This window comes from Mauremys reevesii, linkage group 4, assembly GCF_016161935.1.
Source record: "Mauremys reevesii isolate NIE-2019 linkage group 4, ASM1616193v1, whole genome shotgun sequence".
NCBI lineage: Eukaryota > Metazoa > Chordata > Testudines > Geoemydidae > Mauremys > Mauremys reevesii.
Window position 1 is genome coordinate 11,251,664 of NC_052626.1, and position 22,365 is coordinate 11,274,028.

Consider the following 22,365-nt stretch of genomic DNA (forward strand, 5'->3'; position numbering starts at 1 on the left):
TCAAAGAGACAATGACAACGTACAAACAACTCAAGATTTTGCCACTCATGGCTGGAGAAAAGCACTAAAGAGACCTGGAGCCACCACTAGCCAAGAACGTCGATGTCTCACCATTCAGAAAGACCTGCCTAGCAGCTATCTTGAAACATACAATTGTCCAGCCAGTGCTCGAGAAGCCATCACGTAGCAAACTCTCTCACTAAGGCCATGTTAACACTACCAAATTACGTCAACCTATGTTATGTCAGCATATAACCACCGCATACATTGTGCGTGTGCATACTACACTCTTGGGTCAGCTGTGTACTCTTGGGGAGGTAGGGTTATTAAGTCAGCGTAACGGGGCAGCTATGTTGGTGAGAGTAAAATTTAAGTGTACAAAGTCGATGCAAGATATCTTGAGTTCAAACACTCCAACCACTCTGCTACAGCACCTGCTCTGATCACGTTGGTGAATGGCCTCCTCTTAGCTATGGACTGAGGACAAATAGCAATACTAGTTCTCTTAGCGCTGACAGCAGTTTTTGATGGCTGCAGTGTTGTTGGAACCATCTTGCTCCCAGGTTATTAGAGGGACAAGGTGAATGAAGTAATATCTTTGACTGGACCAACTGTCACCCACGGAAACTGGGCCGATATTACCGCACGGAACTTGTCTCTGCCATTTTTGACACAGATGATCAGAGGGTGAGGCTGACTCGTTTCACAGACCTGGCAGGGATGAGTGGAGTCATGCTAAGATGGCTTTGCTCATTCCTCTCAGATAGCTCCCAGGGGTCACAACTAGCAGCTGTTCCTCCTCCCCAAGAGCTCTCACCTGTGGAGTCTCCCAAGGCTCAGTCCTGTCTCCCCTTTTATTGAGAATCTATGTTAAATCTCTAAGAGAATCTACTTGGTGCCAGACGCCTGCCCAGGCCACACCAGCATTCTGCTGCTATGCAGCAGCCCTGAAACAATTCTGGCTTTGCTTATAAGCAGAATTTTAAGTGGCACTGATCTTCAATGCCCTCTTTGGGCTAGCCCCACTATGACAGCCACTGCCTCTCAATCCACAACCCACGTGCAAGATCAGTGGGGACTCTGCGGCTGAGCAGACCTATGGTTAAATTCTCAGGAGCAAAGAGCTCTCAGAACAAGGCCCTCAGCTGCACAAAGCCGTCTACCAACGTCCTTCTGAGCACTGAAATAGGGACAAGTTTAGGAAAAAATAGCATCTTGTGTCCTGCGATCTGAGCATCCCCTATCCTGCTGTGTGGAGTGGAGTGTACTTATGCTTTACACAGTACCATGGGTATGCTCTGCCAATGCTTGCATAGACAACTAGAACTATCATACAAGCATGTGTCCACTCATTGACCACGATAAATCTAGCTAGTATCCATCATTGCCAGCCACAGTGTTGCACTTGCAAAGATGCAGAAATCTGCATGCCCAAAACCAGACCAATCCATAGACTTCTCAAACCAAACTGAAGCATTACAAGAGAAAAATGACTTTTGGACATTACTTACCGAGGCTGCAGTTGCACTGGTGACCTATAAGTGAAAGGCCGCTGGCATGATTGCCAGCTCCAGCTTAGTAATAGTCTATTTTCTTTCCTTTACCTTTCTTTTGCCTTCAGCCTTGTGGTCATGCCTCTCCTTCTTTTCACCCTACTGCCCCTCCACCAGTCGTGCCAACCGTGGTTTGAGAATGATCAGTTACTGGGGGGGGGTTAAGTGCATTTCAGACTCATGGAAGATTCTAGTTTCTGTTAGATGGGGACACTCTCTCTCTCACACACACACACACACGACTTCACATAATAGCTTGGAAATATCTGATTTTTTCAGCTATATGGTAATGTGCACTGTGCATTTGAGATTAGAACATGGCCCTAAGGTGACTATGCATTTCTCTCTTTTAATGCTGACAATGGGTAACATTTTTATTAGCTCTACTTTTTAAAGTATCCGCTCCATTGTTTGACTATTCAAGTTTTGGGCCAAATCTTCAAAGCTGGCCTTGAATTTTGATCCTTCAGTCACCATCTTTGGACCCACCGGCTCAATAGATGACTCCATGTTTTGTGCGAATCGATGAGAGAATGATGGGGCCCTGAATTAGCTAAGGCTTTGGCGTGCTGAAATTTAAGCTAATAAAGTTCAGGTCAACCAAACACCACTGTGGTTTTATGGCAATTGCTCACGATGAGCTTGATTAAGCCCATCACCGTTTCATTTGGGACTCACACCCAATCTGAACTCATTTCCAGAAGCAAGAATTTACAAACATGATTTAATTCCTATGAGAACAGTGTTTTGAAGATGTGAAGTGCTCAACTCTGCGCGTGAACAAGAAAATGGGTCCTTTCATTCTGCATTCAGGGAACACAAGATTTCCTCCCCTGCCCCTCCTTTTTGGAAGGAAGTTTACCGCTGAAACCAATAGAGAAAATGCAAATGAGCGGACTGTTTGTTAAGGCTGCAGGAGAGTAAGCACAAGCAGTTGTTACCATGAGTGTTTCTCTGAAAGTGGGAAACCTTTGTCTTTAAAGTGTATTTATTTAGCTAAAGAAAGTTTGCACAGCTTGTGGAGAAGGGGTCTGTAGGAAATTAAATTCCGGCTTCACCTCTGCATCATTTCTACACCTGCCAATTTGCCCTGCCAGCTAGACTGCCTACCCACAGTGGCTTGGTCCCTTAGTGATGCCCACAAATGCTAGTCATTGTGCAACTACCTCTATTGCCTATCACCAGAGAAATATGCACTGAATGTGCTTCTGCACAAGATATTAGGCGCTGACCCTTCTACACCCACAAACCTTCCACTGGCAAGAACAGGAGAGAGGATGGTTGAAGGGTGAAGGTTTGTGTTTAACAATGAATGCAATTGCCCCAGGACGGGCTCAAGAGAGACAACGGTAATCACAGTTCGCTAGAACTCCTCCCACCGCGTAGGAAATCACCACCGGCTGCTCCATAAAACGACAGTCCAAGCAGTGGTCCAGGCAGATGAAAATGGGCGTTGGAGACTGACGCTGAAGATGTGACCATCGGCCAAACCAAAAGCGTGTTGGGCGCACAGCAGTGTCAAGCGGAGGTTGTGAGTTCTTTGAACATAAGGAGGTTAGAATAATGGAAGGTAACAATAGACTTGCTGTACCTGAATAGGATTGTGAGACTCACTCGAAGGCCCTTGGCACTACTGATTTGCATAAACTGGCATTTGCTTCTAGGAAGTTTGCCAAATATTGGCAACGTTTCAAAAATTATTTACTCTTTACATTACGGTAGCACCTGGCAGTCCCAACTGAAAGTGCTAGGCACTGTACAAATCAGTGAGAGATGGGCCCTACCCAAAAGAGCTTAAAAGCTAAATAGACAAGACAGACGAAAGGTGGGAGGGGAGACAGGCACAGAACAGGAGTGTCTTGCCAAAGGTCAAAAATCAGGTTAGTGGCAGAGTGAGGATTAAACCCCAGATATCCTGTGCAGTGTCTCAGCCACGAGCCCATGCTGCCTCTCTGACTTAGGTGGATTCGTTATTTCTTCCTGCAGTTTGTGATTAGGTTCAACGTTAAGAATGAAAAATTCTTCAGATGAAAAATTCTATAATATTTTAAGACCAAAACATTAATTTAAATGTGAAGGTCTTCTCACAACTCTACTGAATCCAGCTGGACTGCATTGTACGTATTCTTGTTTTATTAACTTCGGTTTGATGAGTCTATGCATATATCATTATTGCATTGTATATACAAAGTCAATGAAACACAACCAGAACAGCATAATAGTGTAATCTCCTCTCCAATTACATTTTATTACAAATCTAAATATAGAATCAAAGAGTTAGAAGGACCCACAAGGGTCATCTACTCTAACCCCCTGCCATGATGTAGGATTTTGTGTGTGTAAGCCATCCAATACAGATGGTTCCAGCCTCCTTTTGGAAACCTCCAGCAAAGAAGCTTCCACAACCTCCTGAGGCATCTGTTCCGTTGTCCTACTGTTCTTACAGCTAGCAAGATTATGCTGTAGTGTAGTTTGAACCCATTGCCTCTTGTCCTGCCCTTTGTGGCAAAAGAAAACAACTTTTCTCTATCTTTTTTATGGCAGCCTTTCAAGTATCTGAGGACCACTATCATATCCCCCCCCCCAGTCTCCTCTTTTCCAAACTAAACGTACCCAGGTCCTTCAGCCTTTGCTCACATGGCTTGCCTTCCATCCCTTTGATCACCTTTGTCACTTGCCTCTGCATCCTTTCCAGTTTCATTACATCCTTTCCATATATTTGGGACCAAAACTGGACACAGTACTCCAGCTGAGGAGTAACCAGTGCTGAGTAGAGCAGTATTATCACCTCCAGTGACTTGCATGTTATGCCTCTGTTAATGCAACCTAAAATTGCATTTGCTTTTTTTGCAACAGCATCGCGTTGCTGACTCATTATGAGGTTGTGATCCACCACAACTCCCAGATCCTTCTCAGCAGTGCTGTTGCCAAGCCAGATATCCCCCACTCTGTATTTGTACTTTTGGGTTTCTTCTCTAAGTGTAGCACCTTACATCGTCTTTGTTGAATTTCATTTTGTTGTCTATAGCCCAATTCGTCAAGATCCCTCTGAATTTTTGCTCTAGCCTCCCAGCCATTGGCAACCCTCCCAGCTTTGTGTCATCTACATACTTGATCAGTGTGCTCACTATACCTACATCCAGGTCATTAATAAAGATATTAAACAACCAGACCCAGAACAGATCCCAGTGGAACCCCACTTGAGACCTCCCTCCAATCTGACATCATTCTATTAACAGTTACACTTTGTTTGCCATTGTTTAATCAATTATGTATTCTCTTAATAGGAGTTCTGTCAAGCCCACATTTCTCCAGCTTATTTATCAGACTGTCATGTGGGACTGTGTCAAAAGCCTTGCTGAGGTCCAGGTATATTACATCCACTGCATTCCCCCATCCACCAAATCCTTTACCCTGTCAAAGAAGGAAATCAAGCAGATTTGATTACACCTTTATCCTCCAAGTAGTCACAATTTGAATGTTTCATACATTGCTCCAGTTGCTTCCCAGGTGGCAAAATTTGCAGACGATACAAAACTATTCAAGATAGTTAAGTCCCAGGCAGACTGTGAAGAGCTACAAAAGGATGTCGCAAAAATGGGTGACTGGGCAACAAAATGGCAGATGAAATTTAATGTTGATAAATGCAAAGTAATGCACATTGGAAAACATAATCCTAACTATACATATACAATGATGGGGTTTAAATGAGCTGTTAAGAAAGAGATCTTGGCGTCATTGTGGATAGCTCTCTGAAATCATCCACTCAGTGTGCAGCGGCAGTCAAAAAAGGAAACAGAATGTTGGGAATCATCAAGAAAGGGATAGATAATAAGACAGAAAATATCATATTGCCTCTATATATATTCAAGGTGTGGGCGTACCATGGATTATGTGTACAGATGTGGTCGCCCCATCTCAAAAAAGGTATATTGGAATTGGAAAAGGTTCAGAAAAGGGCAACAAAAATGATTAGGGGTATGGAACGGCTTCCATATGAGGAGAGATTAATAAGACTGGGACATTTCAGCTCGGAAAAGAGGCAACTAAGAGGGGATATGATAGAGGTCTATAAAATCATAAGTGGTGTAAAGAAAGTAAATACGGAAGTGTTATTTACTCCTTCTCATAATACAAGAAAAAGGGGCCACCAAATGAAATTAATATGTAGCAGGTTTAAATACAAGATTCATATGACGCAACACACCGTCAACCTCTGGAACTCCTTGCCAGAGGGTGTTGTGAAGCCCAATACTATAATGGGGTTCAAAAGGGAGCTAGATAGATTCATGGACGATAAGTCCATCAATGGCTATTAGCCAGGATGGGCAGGAATGATGTCCCTAGCCTCTGTTTGCCAGAAGCTGGGAATGGGTTACAGGGCATGGATCACTTGATTACCTGTTCTGTTCATTCCCTTTGGGGAACCTGCCATTGGCCACTGTCAGAGGACAGGATACTGGGCTAGATGGACCTTTGGTCTGACCCAGTATGGCCTTTCTTATGTATCAAAGCCAGGCTGACTGGTCTACAGTTCCCCTGCATCTCCTCCCCTCCCCCCCCCCAGCCTTTTTAAAAATGGGCACTACATTCACTTTTCTCCAGTCTTCCGGGACCTCTCCTATCATCCATAAGTTTGTAAATATTATTTCTAGTGGCTCCGAGATTTATTCTGCTAATTCCTTCAATCCCCTGGGGTGAATAGCACCCAGCCCCACTGATTTGAATTCATTCAAATTGGTCATAAGATCTCTGACATGTTCTTTCCTTACTCTAATCTGCATCCCTTCCCCTTTATTGTCTGTGTTAACTTCACTAGGTGTCCGGTCACATGCTATTTTTGGTGAGAAGACTGAAGAAATGTAGGCAGTATAAAAGTATAAAATTAGCCTTATTTGGAAATAGGTATTCGACTTGTCTTATGTGCATTTGTACTGTGCAGTGTGTGTGTGTATGTACAAGGTATGTGCACATCAATACTGACTCCTTTGCTGTTTGTGTTAGTGCTTACCAAGCGATTCATCTCGCTCCCTTCCATACACAGCAATAGGTACAGTGGCAATAAATATATAATTCAAGGGACCAAGAACCAGCTAAGTTTTCATAGACTCAGTTTCCAAGGCCAGAAGGGACCACTGTGATCATCCAGTCTGACCTCCCGACGACACAGGATCTAGAACTTGCCTAAAACAGGGCGAAGAGGTAAAATCCACAAGTTGCAATAGAAAGGATGGGGCTGGCAGCGATCGACCATCAGCCTTTCATAATAATAGCGCAAAACTCAGCAGCAGCACCTTGCACCTTCACATCTGAAAGTGCCCTATTTAATTCACTTTCTGTTATATTCCTAGCTGTTCGATTGCTCCTAACACCCCTATGGAAGAAAGGCAATCTCAAGTTAGTCTTTCTAGTCTAAGTAATATAATGTTCCATAACACTTTTGGAGCAGTTGGGTCACTTTGGAGTGGCTTTGAGAGAGATTATACTCATTACTTAGTGAGCCCCACAGGAACTATTGGATACGATACAGATTTTTAAAGGGTTTTGATATCTTGGTGTGCAGGTGTGAATATCTATGTTTCCATCTAATTAATACTATAGACCACATGCAAATCACTGTCCAGCTATAGACTTTCTACCTCCAGTTCAGTTAGTGATAACCATAGAAATGCTAAACCGAACAAATAAGGATTTACCCTGAAGTAATCAGCAGGTGCCACATCAACCAATCTCCCCTTCAGACAAACAGACACACAGAAAAGATAATGCGCCATATTTAGCAAACCACCTTTCTATTCGGTTTCATTGCCATCTCAACAGAAAAAAAATAAAATGGGGTGGGGGCAGGAGGAGATAAAAATAGGAAAGTGTAACATTACAGTCCCTAAAGTCAGGCTTATTGATGCACAACGAAACAGGGAGCAAATCCAAGTATTTGGCCAAAGTCTGCACTGAGACAAACTCCAGCTCACGTCCCTTCTCCAAAACAATGTTTGACTTAAGGGCATCGTAACCTGGCAAGAAAGAGAAAGACCGAACCAGAAACTACTGGACATTATAAAAACAGTCATCTAATTACATAGCCACCGCCTGGTGCTGGCAATAAATGCAAACAGCAACCTGATAAAGATAAATTATAAAGCAGATCTTTAGTCTTCTAAGAGTCCGGGCATTGTGGACAGCTGCTTGGCTGCCTGAGCCATATTTAATGAGATTTATGCACAAAATTGTTTGCACGTTTCAGCGATACATTTCACAATGGCTCTGAAAACAATTGGGTGTTGTGGGATAAGTACCTTTTACAGGATACTAAGGTCAAACCTTTTACTTGATGTACTTAACTAACCATGTAAAATATTACATCAGCAAGCCTATGAGGCACTTAGAGATATATTCATATTTGCATAATGTCCTCTGTAAGTTAGTCTGCAGTCCTTAAGGGTGTTTAGAATAACTGCATGCAAGAATATACTTAATCCAATCTCATTTTAGCTTTTGCTCTTTTAAGATTTCAAAATTAATAAATCCTCCTGATACTCCAAATTACCATGAGCTTTTATAAGCATAACTTTGTAACTTTAACCCATTTATGAACATACCCTACAGGCATATGTACTAATGAATAAGAAATAACATTAGAAGTTTAAAGATGGTCTCTTTATGAAGTAATGTAAGAAAATCCTGTTAGCTGGATCAAGTACAAAAGTGTGATTTCTTAAAAATAGAAAATCCTTCACAAAATGACTTGTAATTACAATAACCAAAGGATAAAAAGTAAGCATAGTTTAAGTATTGTGCATTATTTAACTTGGTACATGAAATATTTTTATGTATATGGATGAAAGCATGCAAATAGAAATCTGATGTAAACTGTGCTTCCATGACTACAGGATTTTTTTTTATTTATTTATTATCATACATGGCCCCTGCCAAGAATACAGATAGCACGAAGGATTTCAAGATACTTCATATACCACAGGGTCCTTGGAAGGTTCTGCAGATTGAAATGGGCTCTTCTCCCTGACGATTGTGCCATCTGAGGAGAGCAGGGGAACCCTTCCAGGTCAAAGAGTTTCCAAAATTTCTACAAGTTCTCCAGGATCCAAAGCTAAATAAATTGACTGGAGAATTTAAAAAGGTGGTGATATACCAGGACAATACCAACAACAGTACATTTCTAATCTGTTGAAGGCAGTCCAAGGAGGCATTATTGATTTAAGACAGTGATCCCCAAGCTATTGGTGAATCCCGTGCCCGGTAGCCTGCAAAATAAAATATCTTGGTAACCGAGCAGTGGGAAAGCAGGGAAGGGAGTTGGTCCATGAGACTGACCGTGAGCCTGGAGAACCAATAGCTGAAGGGCTGGAAAGGTCATATAGAAATTACATAGGCATGAGAGGACAAGGGCCAGCTCATCCACCTACTAATACCAATGCCACGTCCTTGGGTTTGGTCACTTTCTGCTCCAGGTTAGAGGTTGAATGACCAACTTACTGGCCCTTCTCCCCACCAAACTATCATTTATTATACCCACGGCATTTTGCACCTAGACCAACCTTAACCACCATTCTTCCAGGACAAATAGAATAAAAAGCTAAATAAATAATAATACCTAGCTCTTACACAGCACTTTTCATGACTAGATCTTAAAGCACTTTTCAAAGGATATCAGTAGGGGATTGTATTAGGCGTGGAACAGATCCTCAGGTGGTTTCAATCTGCAGAGTTCCTTTGAATCAATGGAACTACGATAACTTACAGCAGCTGAGCATCTGGTCCTTAAAGTTTATTACAACTACTAGGCTAACACTCCTTGTTTCCGAAGGAAGGGCAGCTCAACAATATGTCCCAGGCGATGCTGCATGTATGAGTGCATGTTCCAGACCTGAAATAATTCACTCTTTTATTCCATGCTAGTCAAACCGGGCCAAAAGCTAAAGGTTTCCACTCATCCAATGCTGACTTTCGCAAGCATCTGCCCCTACCGCACAGAAGTGATCCCTCTGTGGAGTAAGCATAGATCCTTGGTGGTAGCCTACAGGTCAGTGATTCTGCCAGCTGTGGAGACACTCTGCTGTTCTTCAGAGAATGTTCTTCTACTGGTCACCACCCAGACATAGAGCCACATCCAGATCCTACATAGACCCTGAGAAAATGGGCTCTGCCCAGGGGAGCTCTGCAGAAGCAGATGGGGCGAGTAGCTAAGTGGATTCATGGTTGTTAATGCAGTCGAGAGCTCTTCTTGTGGTTACTGGGTCCTTCTCTGTGGCTGTGGCTAAGTGTTGGACCTGCAGACAGTACATAGAGCACAAATCCCCCAGCCTTGCCGCACCTCCCACTCCCCCATCCCTCACTGCTCACTGAGGGGAAGGGAGAGGTGCAGCAGGGCTGTGCACTCACTGGGCACTCTCCCAGGTTTCTGCTGTCTCCCCCACCTTTGCTGTGCTGCATTCAAGGCTTCCCATGGTTGCAGACAAGAATCGCCACCATACCTGTGGATCCAACAGATGGCAGCGGTGATGGGCTGACTTTACAGAACCTTTAAATAAGCCTATGGATGTTCCGGGCTCCCCTCTGTTTCATAATAATCTCCTTTCCTTTAAAATAAGTGTCTGCATCTCAAGTCACTAATCTTTGGCCGAGAGGTGGGGCAGAAGATGAAGTGAGAGGGCACCATAATGTTCAGCGCTGGAAACCATTTGCAGGTCACAGCAACAAGGAGTTCTATTGGCCCTACAAAACCCAGAAACCATGCTCTGTAGTCTGGGCTGCCACCTATTTACAGGAGATGTTTCTACATAAGAAACAGATGGGGCATGGCCAGGGTAGTGGGGGGAAATCCTGGGCCTACAGACATCAGTGGAAAAACTCCTGTTGATTTCAGTAGGGCCAGGATTTCACCTGTGATGCTGAAATGCTGTTGTGTACAACCGCCATAGCAGTCACTACTGCTGCCAACCAGGAATAAGTGGCTCACTCTAGTGCTCTTAAAAGTTGCTGTTATAAGTGACAGAGAGCAGGGCCATCCGTGAGAGCCAACCACTGACACAGAAATGCTCCACTGAGCTCTAACAGCAGCTCCTTGGTGAACAGGGGGCACGAGCTAGACCCTGAGTGTGCAGTGATTTCCTCTTACTTCATAACAAGGCATAGACTATCAGGGTCAGAAGGGACCTCAGGAGGTCATCTAGTCCAACCCCCTGTTCAAAGCAGGACCAATCCCCAGACAGATTTTTACCCCAGTTCCCTAAAGGGCCCCCTCAAGGATTGAACTCACAACCCTGGGTTTAGCAGGTCAATGCTCAAACCACTGAGCTATCCCCCCTAAGCATCGTGGGCAGCAGCCCAGTTGGCAGCTCAGCTCTGCTCTCTGGCCAGCCCCATCTACACGCTGGCAGGACTGAGACTAAAGCACAAAATTACTCTCGGATTCCTAGAATCTTGTTTAAAAATTCAAAAGTATGGAAAACTTGCAAGTACAGTTCTGGGGCCTTCCTTTACTTCCAGGGTCTCAGAAGCTTGGTGAAGGCTGCTGAGAAGTGAAGTGAAGGTCTAGGTGCTCTCCAAAAGCAAAGCTGGGAACAGAACCCAGATCTCCTGGCTCCTTAAATGCCTTAGCACAAGGCCATCCTTCCACTGCTGTAATTTTGCCAAGCAGCTTGGGGGGAAGGGGGGGGTGACTGTAACATCACCACCAAATGTTAGGTACTGAGCTTTATAAAATGTGCTGATCAAAACGCATGGACAACACCACACACATGGTTACCTTGGTCAAACGACAGTTAACTCATTTGCACTCCCGTTGCCAAGATTCCTACCCCAGTCCTCTACCTCACCCCAAAAAAAGACTAAAAGCCATTTAACTCTCTCCAACCACCTCCCACAGACAAAAATCTGTATCTAAACAAATGATTTTTTCAGAATGCCTTTACGGTTGAAAAAAAAAAGTTAGTTACTGTCCTAAAATGAGCAATGACCAAAAAATAAAGAGGACATATAAGGATTAGACGCACATTAGAGTTTAAAGTTTAATACTCTAAGGGGAAAGGAAGAATGGATTTGTCAGAATATGAGTTGTGGTCTGTGTCCTGGCATCCCTTCACTGAACAGCCCCCTTACCCATTTCCCTTTCCATACCGGGGCCATTAGCTCAAGGGCCCTCTGGTTAGCAAGCAGACAGCAAGGCAGATTCCAAATTAGCCAAGGTTCAAACCATAAAATATTGTCTAGACTAGATCAGCTCTTTCAGATACCTCTGGAAAAGAGCCAGAAGCCCAGTAGAGGTTATGGACAACAGGAATCATGCCCCCATGAGAAACACCCTAAGTGGGCACACAGGGAGCTGAAGCTTCCAAGTGACCTTTGAGTGCAGTCCCAAGAACAAGAATATTGCTGTAGTCCAACCTAGAGGTGACCAAGGTCTGGGGGAACTGTGGGGAGGTCCGTACTGGAGAGAGGAACTTGGGCTTCTTTCCTCATGGAGGGGCTGGGACCTACGCCCAAACACTAAATGTCTCAGTCATAATTGTGTGGTGTGACTACAGAGCAGAGATAAGGTTTCATCTTAAGGAGAAACTTTCAATTATTATTAATACAATAAAAAGAAATAATAAATAATAATAATAAATTAACCTTAATTGTGAATTTCCAAGGTTTAGAACAGTTGGTTTTGCAATGATTACAACACCCCTGGAATGTAGTTCTTCAAAATTGCAGCTGTAAACTCCATTTTAACGCAGTTTTTGTGTGGGAATTTCTTTGGGGTTTGTTTTAATTAAAAGTGTATATATGAACAAAATAAACTCAAAAAGAATGTTAGTGCAATATTTCTAAAGATTTGAAGTTATGAGGTATCAACCTCGAACCATTTTTTAACTTTAATTTTTAGGATCAGATTCACTCTGGTTACTTTAACCCTCACTGGAACAGCACAAACAGACCAGATACATTAGTTTACAGCTGCTTTGTCTTACCGCTGCAGAGTAAAACAGCTGGCATCTATACCCTCAGTTTCTCCTCGCTGCTGGTCTATCTGTTGAGTGGATCTGGGTGGCTTTAGAAAAGATAGGATTAATGGTATTTTTCCCTCATTATTTTTCACAAAGTTTATCTGTCAGGAAGACTTGCTTCCTTTCAAAATGGCCACCATCTCCCATTGTTCTCAATAGGTCTGATGACACAGATGCCCTCAGGAAAGATCGCGGCCCTGTATGTTGTGAGCAGACTGGGGGACACAGTCGCATATGGCAAGCAGAAGCTCACGGCAGCAAATCTCAGAGCCCCGGTCTACTGACTCAGGTTCATGTTATAGCACTAAAAATAGCTGTGCAGACACAGACTGGAGCTCAGGCTGTGAAGCCCATGAGACAGACCCTTCTCAAAATGGCCACCATCTGAGGGTAGCTGTGCCTTCAATAATCCTTTTGAGAACAAGAGAAGATGGCAGACATTTAGAAATAAATCAGTTCTTTGTGGAATTCTCCATAGCCAACCATTGGCATTCTTTGGTCTCTACTGAAGGAGAAACCTTCAGTTACGAAGAACAACAGGAAAAATACTATTAATAAAAAATTTTTAAAAAATCAAGTATCACCCATAGAAAAGTTTTCAGTGAGGTTTAGCTATATGAGAAGTTTGAAGAGTCTGTGTTACTCTGTAACTGGGATTATTAAGAGCAAAAAAAAAAAATCTGATGCGGAGAACTACATTTCTTAAAGGACCATTTTTTAATTTAAATTCCCAAACTAATTAAAAGATTTACTTGTAAATGCTCAGAAATATAATTCTGTACTAAAAAAATAAGTGCTGTAATTTTGGGGAGGATACACCGTATTTTTCACACGTAACAGATTTTGAATCCTTGCTACAAGTGCAAAACTCAAATCAGCCTCAACTGCACAGTCACTACTGATGTCTCCATAATAAATTAAGGCAGAGATCTGAAAACCACCTAAGGGATTTTGATGAGCACTGTATGTCTATCTCAGTGGAAATTGTGCATCTAACTCTTCTAGGCAGCTTTGAAAACCTCCGGCTAAATTCTTTCCCCTGCTATATTTCCAAAAGATTGTTAGACAATAAAGTACTGGAAAATAAAACCAAGCAGCACAAAGATCATTTTACCAGAGCTATGAATGTTAGCAAGATAAAATAAAGAAGACAGGCTTAATTTAGTAACCAAACAATAAATAACCCATTTCTAAAATTGCCATCATGCATGTCCTGTGTATGCAGACCCACCAGTTAAATTATGTAACACTGTGAAGCTGTTTAAAAAGAAAAAGTTCAAATATGTATAGTACTTGGCCAGTGATGACAATGCTGCAAATAATAATACACCTCTACCTCGATATAATGTGACCTGATAGAACATGAATTTGGATATAATGTGGTAAAGCAGTGCACTGGGGCGGTGGGGCTGTGCACTCTGGTGGACCAAAGCAAGTTCAATATAATGTGGTTTCACCTGTAATGCAGTAAGATTTTTTGGCTCCTGAGGACAGTGTTATATTGAGGTAGAAGTGTTTATGGAGATATACTTATCTGATAGAGCTGGAAGGAACCCTGAAAGGTCATTTAGTCCAACCCTCTACCTTCACTAGCAGGACCAAGTACTGATTTTGCCCCAGATCCCTAAGGGGCCCCATGGAGGATTGAACTCACAACCCTGGGTTTAAACAGACCAGTGCTCAAACCACTGAGCTATCCCGCCCCCCAGAAGGCAGAAGACCTATTGAATGTGGCCCAAGAAAGATATGTTTAAAAGAAGATGAAGAAAGGAAAGACATGCATCCGATTTCAACTAACTGAAAGGCGAATGGAAATATTTCAAGTCTGATGCTCCTGTAGAGGATGTAAAGTTTGATGAAATTTAACACCCTAGTGCTGATTACGATAAACGCTCATTAGAGCGTATTTTGGTGGCGATAAGGAGCCATGTGACCTCAGGCTGACCCTGTGCTCAAAGGCAGAAACATGTAGTGCCAGGAGCCACACCTTCCCACGGAAGCAGTTCAGTCCTTTTGCAGGGAAAGCAAATGACGAAGCTGGCTCAGTTCAGACACAAAGCATCTTTTAACTCAATTACTGGTTTGCAAACACGGCTTGATTCCTGTCTGGGGAAACGGAGCCCAGATACTGTCAAGTCTGATAATGCAATGGAAAACAAAAACATGCCTTTCCCTTCTCCTGGCCCAGGTGATTCAGAAAAATACTTACAATCCCACATGGAGACGCAGGCAGCGTCTGCCTCCCAGGAGGAGCGGGCAACATTAAGGTCTGGAATGTACTCTGCTCTACACCCATCACAGCACGTCATTAGAATATTGGATTTAGTGTTGTGCTTCCACAGATACAGAATTAGGCCGACAGAAGTCTGGATTCAGGCCCTTGCTCCATACTGCTAACTTGTAGACAGCCAGTAGCCAAAAGTATTTGGAACGGTAGTCTCTCTCCAGATGCTGCCATTCATTTCTGTGGGAAAAGGACCACTTACATTTAATTATAGTTTCTGCTCAAATTAACGGGACAGAAATGACAGGGGAAAAAAACCACACACACACGTTTCTGGACTAACTGGGAGACCTTTAGCCAAACGGCTTATGAAGTAGTTGGCTTTCAAACACGCCAGCTTTTACGTAATTTAGAGTTCACGTGATTCAACTGCGCAGTTTGGGTCATCAGCACTGAAAAACAATAGCGAAAGAGGAAAGGAGGGAAAAAGAGTCATATTAGAAAAAAATACCTCGTGCGCATGAAAAGACTTGTGAAATGTCCGTGCAGTCAACTAGGGCAATTATACTCTAGTTATGACCATCCTGCTATAAATCATTGTCTTCATTGCTGAAACATACAAAAGTGAAATAGCTTATATATTTATGATTTTTATATTACACACACACACAGACACACACACAGACACACACCCCTCTATTTGACATTACATATGTATAGGGCCCTACCAAATTCACGTTCCATTTTGGTCAATTTCACAGTCATATGACTTTTTAAATTATACATCTCATGATTTTAGCTATTTAAATCTGAAATTTCACAGTGTTGTAATTGTAGGGGTCCTGACCTAAAAAGCAGTTGTGTGTGTGGGGAGGGGGGGGGGAAATCCCAAGGTTATTGTGTGTGTGGGGGGGGTAGTACTGCTACCCTTACTTCTCTGCTGCTGCTGGTGGCAGTGCTGTCTTCAGAGCTGAACAGCTGGAGAGAGGCAGTTGCTGGCCAGGAGCCCAGCTCTAAAGGCAGAGCCATTGCCAGTACGGATGGCATGATACGATATTGCCACCCTTACTTCTGCACTGCTGCTGCCAGGGCAATGCCTTCAGAGCTGGGTGCCCTGACAACAGCAGCCACCAGCTCTGAAGGCAGTGCAGAAGTGAGGGTGGCAATACCGCAACCCTCCTAAAATAACCTTGTGACACCCCCCCGCAATTCCCTTTTGAGTCAGGACCCCCAATTTGAGAAATGCTGGTCTCCCCAATGAAATCTGTATAGTGTAGGGTAAAAGCACACAAAAAGGCCAGATTTCACTGGGGGAAACCAGATTTCACAGCCCATAGCGCATTTTTCATGGCCGTGAATTTGGTAGGGCCCTATGTATGTATGTGTGTAGTCTCACAGGCTCATATACATGTGTGTGTGTGTGTGTATATATATATATATATTATACACACACACACACGCACGCACACATTATGGGCCTGATTCTCTTGTCATTTATACCAGTGGAATGCAGGAGTAATTCCACTAAAAGGTAATATTGGTCACATTGGTATGCAACAAATATATAACACGTACTCCTACACCCACCCACAGAGGATTTGCCATCCCAGATCACAGCAGTGAACCACCTAGTTCAATATCCTTCTGTGTGACAGAGGCCGGTGCCAGATGCTTTAGCGAAGGGTGTAATGGAACATCATGGTGGTTAAGTATGCAATAATCAGCTCACAGGCAAAGTTCCTTCCTAACTCCAGGCACTAAGTAATTGGCTTCATGCTTCCAGGCACAGAGTTGACGTTTGTCCTATCTAGTGTAAACGCAAGTATTCTTAGTAATATTAATGGGTATTAAAAAGCTCCTAAGCTTCAAAAATAGATTGTTGAGGTAAAATTCCACAGGCTAATTATGGGATGTGTAGAAATTATTTCATTTGTTTTAAATTGGTTAATTTATTGGGTGCCTCCTTGTCCTTGTTTTAAAAGAAAGGGTGAAAAGCAGGGGTGAAATCCTGACCCCAAAGAAGTGAATGGGAGTTTTGCCCCAAACTTCAATGGGACCAAGATAATCTCCTCAGGTCTCAACTGATCTTTCCTAGATCTCTATCATGTCTCACCTTTCTCATGTCTTCTCCAGACCAAGAAGTTATCATCTTCCTAATAGCACTTTCCTACAGAAACCTTTCCCTGCTACGAATCATTTTTGTTGCCATTCTTTAGATGTTAGATATTTCTTGTATATCCTTTTGATACGTGGTGACCAGAAATGGACATCGTACTCCAGGTGCGGGTGTATCATTGATTTATGCAATAACATAATATTTTCACTTCTTTTCTTTAATATTACATAATACCTTGCTCTTTGGAGTGGTTTAAAATCACCACCAGGCAGTTGTTTTCACTGCGCTGTGCCATAGATATTTTTCTGGAGTAGTTACAGTTAACTTAAAACTCAGCAATGTGTATGAATAGTTCCTTCCAGTGTGCACTTGTCTACATATATTTTCATCTATTGCATTGCACGGTCAGTCGCCCAGGCTAGGCTCTTCTGAAGTTCCTCACAATCATTTCATGTGTGTGTCACACACACAGCAAATGACAAGCTTTAATTAGAATCTTTAAAAAGTGTAATAAATGGAATAAATAATAAACGCAAATATTTCATGTGCCTTGATTATTGTTTTATACTGGCATTCTATTTGGCTTTGCATACAATTAATAGGCCATCTTAAGAGACCTCTTTTGATATTATGGGATACCTGCAACCATCTTAAATGCATCCATTTGAAGAAAACTTAATGAAAGAGTGTGTTGCTGACTTCCAGCTGGTGTGTGGTTTTCAATTTGAGAACCTGTGTCACTCCCAGACTTAACGCAGCTTTAATGACTATATTGCCAGTCCCTGATTCTGATTGGGCCCATGGAACTAAGGGCAACTTCAAAAATGGCCACCCACACATTGTAAAGTTGCCCACTCAACTGCATAATGTGCATTCGCAAAAGGCTGTGATGATGTGCATAAAACTAACATGCGTCCTTTTCCTTGCACACACCAAGGGAGGCATGCAAAGTTATAGGCCAGGGTTGAAAACGTGGCCTTTAAAGTACGCTTAACCTTAAGCATGTGAATAATCCCATTGAAGCCAGTGAGGTCATTCACATGCTTAACTTTTAAGCATGTGCCTAAGCGCTTTGCTGAATCGGCACCCTATAATCTTTGTGTAATGATACCTTCCACCCTACACTTCAGGGGGTTCCCTAGTTCAAGAGAACTCTTGCAGTTCATTTCATCACCTTTTCTTTTCTTTTAAAGTCGAGGCTTAATCATTTCATCACTTTTTAATTCTCCAAAGAGCAACATTTCTCTCACTGATGGCGTTCAATCATTGTGCTTTGGAAAATATGAAGGAACAAGAGTTTTATTAGCAAGCTACAATTACCTGGTCCCAAGCTATTCTGTCAAAGAGCGTTGCATTCTAGAAGATCTAAAAGTTCTGTCTGGTGGGAAACGTTAAATGTTGAATTATAATAATAATTAAACAGACAGTTACCAGTTTGTGACCAGCTGAGCCATCCCGTTCTTTCCCAGCAGCGACCTCCCTCCAGCCAAATATTAGGGTTATTGTCAATTCATTCCAAGAAGAAATGCCTGGAATCACACTGTCATGAGTTGACAGAATGCTTTATCTCGAGAGAATATAAATATGGAATGTGCTACAGAACAGATTTTTCATTTGAGACCCATTCCAAGAGCTGCAAAACTACAACAAACAATTAGCACAATGTAGGTCAGACTACCCCAGGTTATTGCCTTTCACTCAACATGTTCTTCACGGCCAATTCTTTTAAAAGTTCACAAGAACATCTTTTGATACTGCTTGCCATGAAATTTTTTCCCCAGTCTCTAATTTTTGGACACAGCATTTACCAATCTTACCATAAGCTCTTCTTTATCTCAGGAGGAAGGATGGTCTTGTGATAAAGGCACTCAACTGGGACTCAAGTGAACAGGGTTTGATTTCCACCTCTGTCACGGATTTCTTGTGTGATTTTGCATGGCTCACTTAACCTCTCCATGCCTCTGTTCCCCACCTGTAAATTCTCCATCACTTGAGTCTTTGAATCAAGACTGGACATGTTTTAAAAGGATATGCTCTCATCCAACCAGAGGTTGTTGGACTGGATGCATGAATCACTGGGTGAAGTTCTATGGTCTGTGTTATGCAGCAGATCAGACTAGACGATCACTGTGGTTCCTTCTGGCCTTGGAATCTACTAGTTTATTGTGACTGATCCTTGCCCAGGCCACTCCAGGAAGAGGGAGGCTTCTTGTCCCTTCCCCTCCTGCAACATACAAGGCCCCAGTTATGATCTGACCCTCAGACAATTGTGACTAGCAAACGTATTTCTAGGAAATGCAGTTTGTTCACTGAGTATTTGCAAACCAGGAAAAAAAAAAGCCTAAATTTTGCAGAATAAGCTCTGCAAATTGTTCACCCAGCTCCACTAAGCCTCGCTAAATTACCTCAAGGTGTCCCAGTTAAGCAGAATTACAATCCCCATTAAGTGGCACTCACTGCCATTAAGCATCATTGGGCTTACCTAATTTCCCTTGTAGATGTCTGGATTAAGTGGTTTTTGCCAATTAAACCATCTCCTCTTTGAGAGTCTGCGGCATGGACTCTACTGTATCTAAAGCAATAAAATACATATATTTCAAACAGCAGGAAAAGTGGCTACTGCTCTGGAAATCAAAATATATTTTATCTGTTGCACCAAATCTCAATACATGTGAGCTTTCAGGGAAAGTGCAGTACATTTAATCAGTTACCATGTATATAATAAAGCATTTGCTTTAAGATGGAATCAAATGGCTTTCTTAGCACTCCGCCTAGTCTGAAAACATGCTTATGAAACAATGAAAACATTCTTATGAAACAAATCACACACTGAATGTTGGGAAAACGTCAGTTCACCAACCAAAAAAAATAAAAAAATGAAAGAGAATCAACATCCAGGAAACTAGAAGCAAAGCTCCGAGACACTGTCCATCTCAACAGAAAATCCTAAGGCTGGTGAATTTGGCTGTTTTCAGCGTGGCGTTCAGCAAGCAGTGCCTCTTTCATTGGACACTTAAAGCCCTAGAGTCACATCTGTTTGTGCCAGCGTGAGATTGGCACACTCCAGTCGGCGGATGAAAGCTGAAGTGCTGGTGCCAAGCTGCCGGTAAAAGCACAGCTTTCAGGATTTTCCTCTCTTTACTGCAAGTATTCTAATACAGTGCCAACCCAGAGAAGGTGTGAACACACACAAGTTTCCTTGGCCTGGGTGGGAGTGTGGAGGGAGAAGAGGGCCACACATGAAAGCTGAATTGACTGTTAAGACTATTTTCTATTTGATGATAATAGAACAGATCAAAATCATGGAGCCAATGCTGGCATTGAAGTCAATGGAAGTGTTACCATTGACCTAAATAGGGCAGATTCAATCCGACATGTTTATTAGCAGGGGTAGCTCCAGGCTCCAGCTCACCAAGCACATGCCTGGGGCAGCAAGCCGCTGGGGGCGGCCTGCCGGTCGCAGTGAGGGTGACAGTCAGGCGGCTTTCAGCAGAATACCTGCAGAAGGTCCGCCGGTCCCACGGTTTCGGCAGCAATTTGGCGGCAGGTACTGGCGGACCTCCCGCAGGCGTGTGCTGCCGAATCCGCGTTACCAGCGGACCTCCCGCAGGCGTGCCACCGAAAGCCGCCTGACTGCCGTGCTTGGGGCAGCAAAATACATAAAGCCACCCCTGTTTATTACTGGAGTCTAAGCAGAGGGTATGTACGTTTTCAAGAGTGAATAGTGGTTTGGGGCGCCTCACTGTTTGGGGCCCAACTTGAGACACGTTCAAGGGGCCTGATTTTTAGTGTGTTGACCATCCACACTTTAAAAATCAGTTCCCTTTAGCTTGTGGCAAGTTTGGCATCCACAAATTTAGGCCTTACTTACACATATACATGCTGCTCTGAAGAAAGCAAGACAGAGACCGTAGCCAATTAAACAGATCATTAAAATAGATCACAGATGTGTTACCCAGTTATGAACTGTTATTGCATTTAGAGTGAATTCCCAACACTTTCAAAGAGCTTGATAATCAACAATAAAATATCCTTTGCACACAACTAGGAGTATGCGATATGTGCTTCCCTTTATACACATGAGTAGTGTGCAAGGGGACTGCTCAAGCATGGGGAGCAAGAATTTGATAACAAAAGGCTCTTCAATTTAGCAGACAAAGGTATAACAAGATCCAATGGCTGGAAATTGAAGCTAGGCAAATTCAGACTAGAAATAAGATGCAAGTTTTTAACTGTGAGGGTAATTAACCATTAGAGCAATTTATTGTGGTGGATTCTCCATCATTGGCATTTTTTAAATCAAAACTGGATGTTTTTCTAAAAGATATTCTGGTTCAAACTGGAATTAATTCAGAGAAGTCCTGTAGCCTGTGTTATACAGGAGATCAGACTCAATCCAGTGTTCCCTTCTGGCCTATAATCTATGAATCTACGAACCTAAAGTTACACATACGTGTTTGTGAACTCAGGGTCTTAATCCTCAAGAGTTAGTATTGAAGGAATTCATTGTGTTTAATACAGTTTATCTGTAGAAGTCACATGAGTAATAATGTGTCATACTCTCAGTAACCTGGCTTCTTCCATCTATTGCCGTTCCTGGATTTTACCATCATTAGCTGGCCAGGAAATGGTGACTTTCCCTCTCTGATGCAAACCACACCACAGTTATGCATGTTCCACCACATCCAGGGCTACACTTCAGAAGCTTCATCTAGTAAAGAAAGTGGCCACTCATCTATTGGGTCAGGGATCGGGATGATGTGAGCAAAGAATGCTGATGGCTTCCTGGTTTGCAATGGTTTTTAATCAGTTCTCAGGTTCAACTCAAGCGTCTAACTATGTAATTAGCCAAAGGAAACAACTGTGAGAGTTTCCACTTGGAGATTGGAGTTGGATGAATTCATACCTTCAAGCGAACTTGAGGGGGCTGGTTTGCCTCCATCTGTAAACCCAAACTGCAGGGTTCAGTCCTTATCTCCTTTGACATTTTTAGCCCTAGGCTGAGTCAGGTACTGGATGATACTTGTGTTTGAGTTGATGATGTTATTATTAGAAATGGGTCTGAGCTGCAAAATTCTGATCCAGATTTTGACTCCTCCACATCTGGAGTTTGGTTTCAGCCCATTGTAGAGAAAGATGGGAGATGAGAAATCCAGAGCCAGATCTGGATTCAGCTATTAGCTCCCTCCCCTTCTGCACTCATATACATCTGTGAAAGTTTAGATCTGGGGTTTTTTTTATTAGGCCCACCTCTCCTGAGAGTAGTTCATTTTCATTGTCTTTATTTGTTTACTTTTATATCTTATATATCACACCTTTGCTTTTCCTCATTCATCTCATTTTAACCTCATCTTAAAAATCTCTTTTCTTTCCCTTAATGCTCGTTTTAATGTTTTGATATTCCGCTGGCAATTTTTTTCTCTTTCTAAACAAAAGATTGGTACCCAAAATATGAGTGTCAAC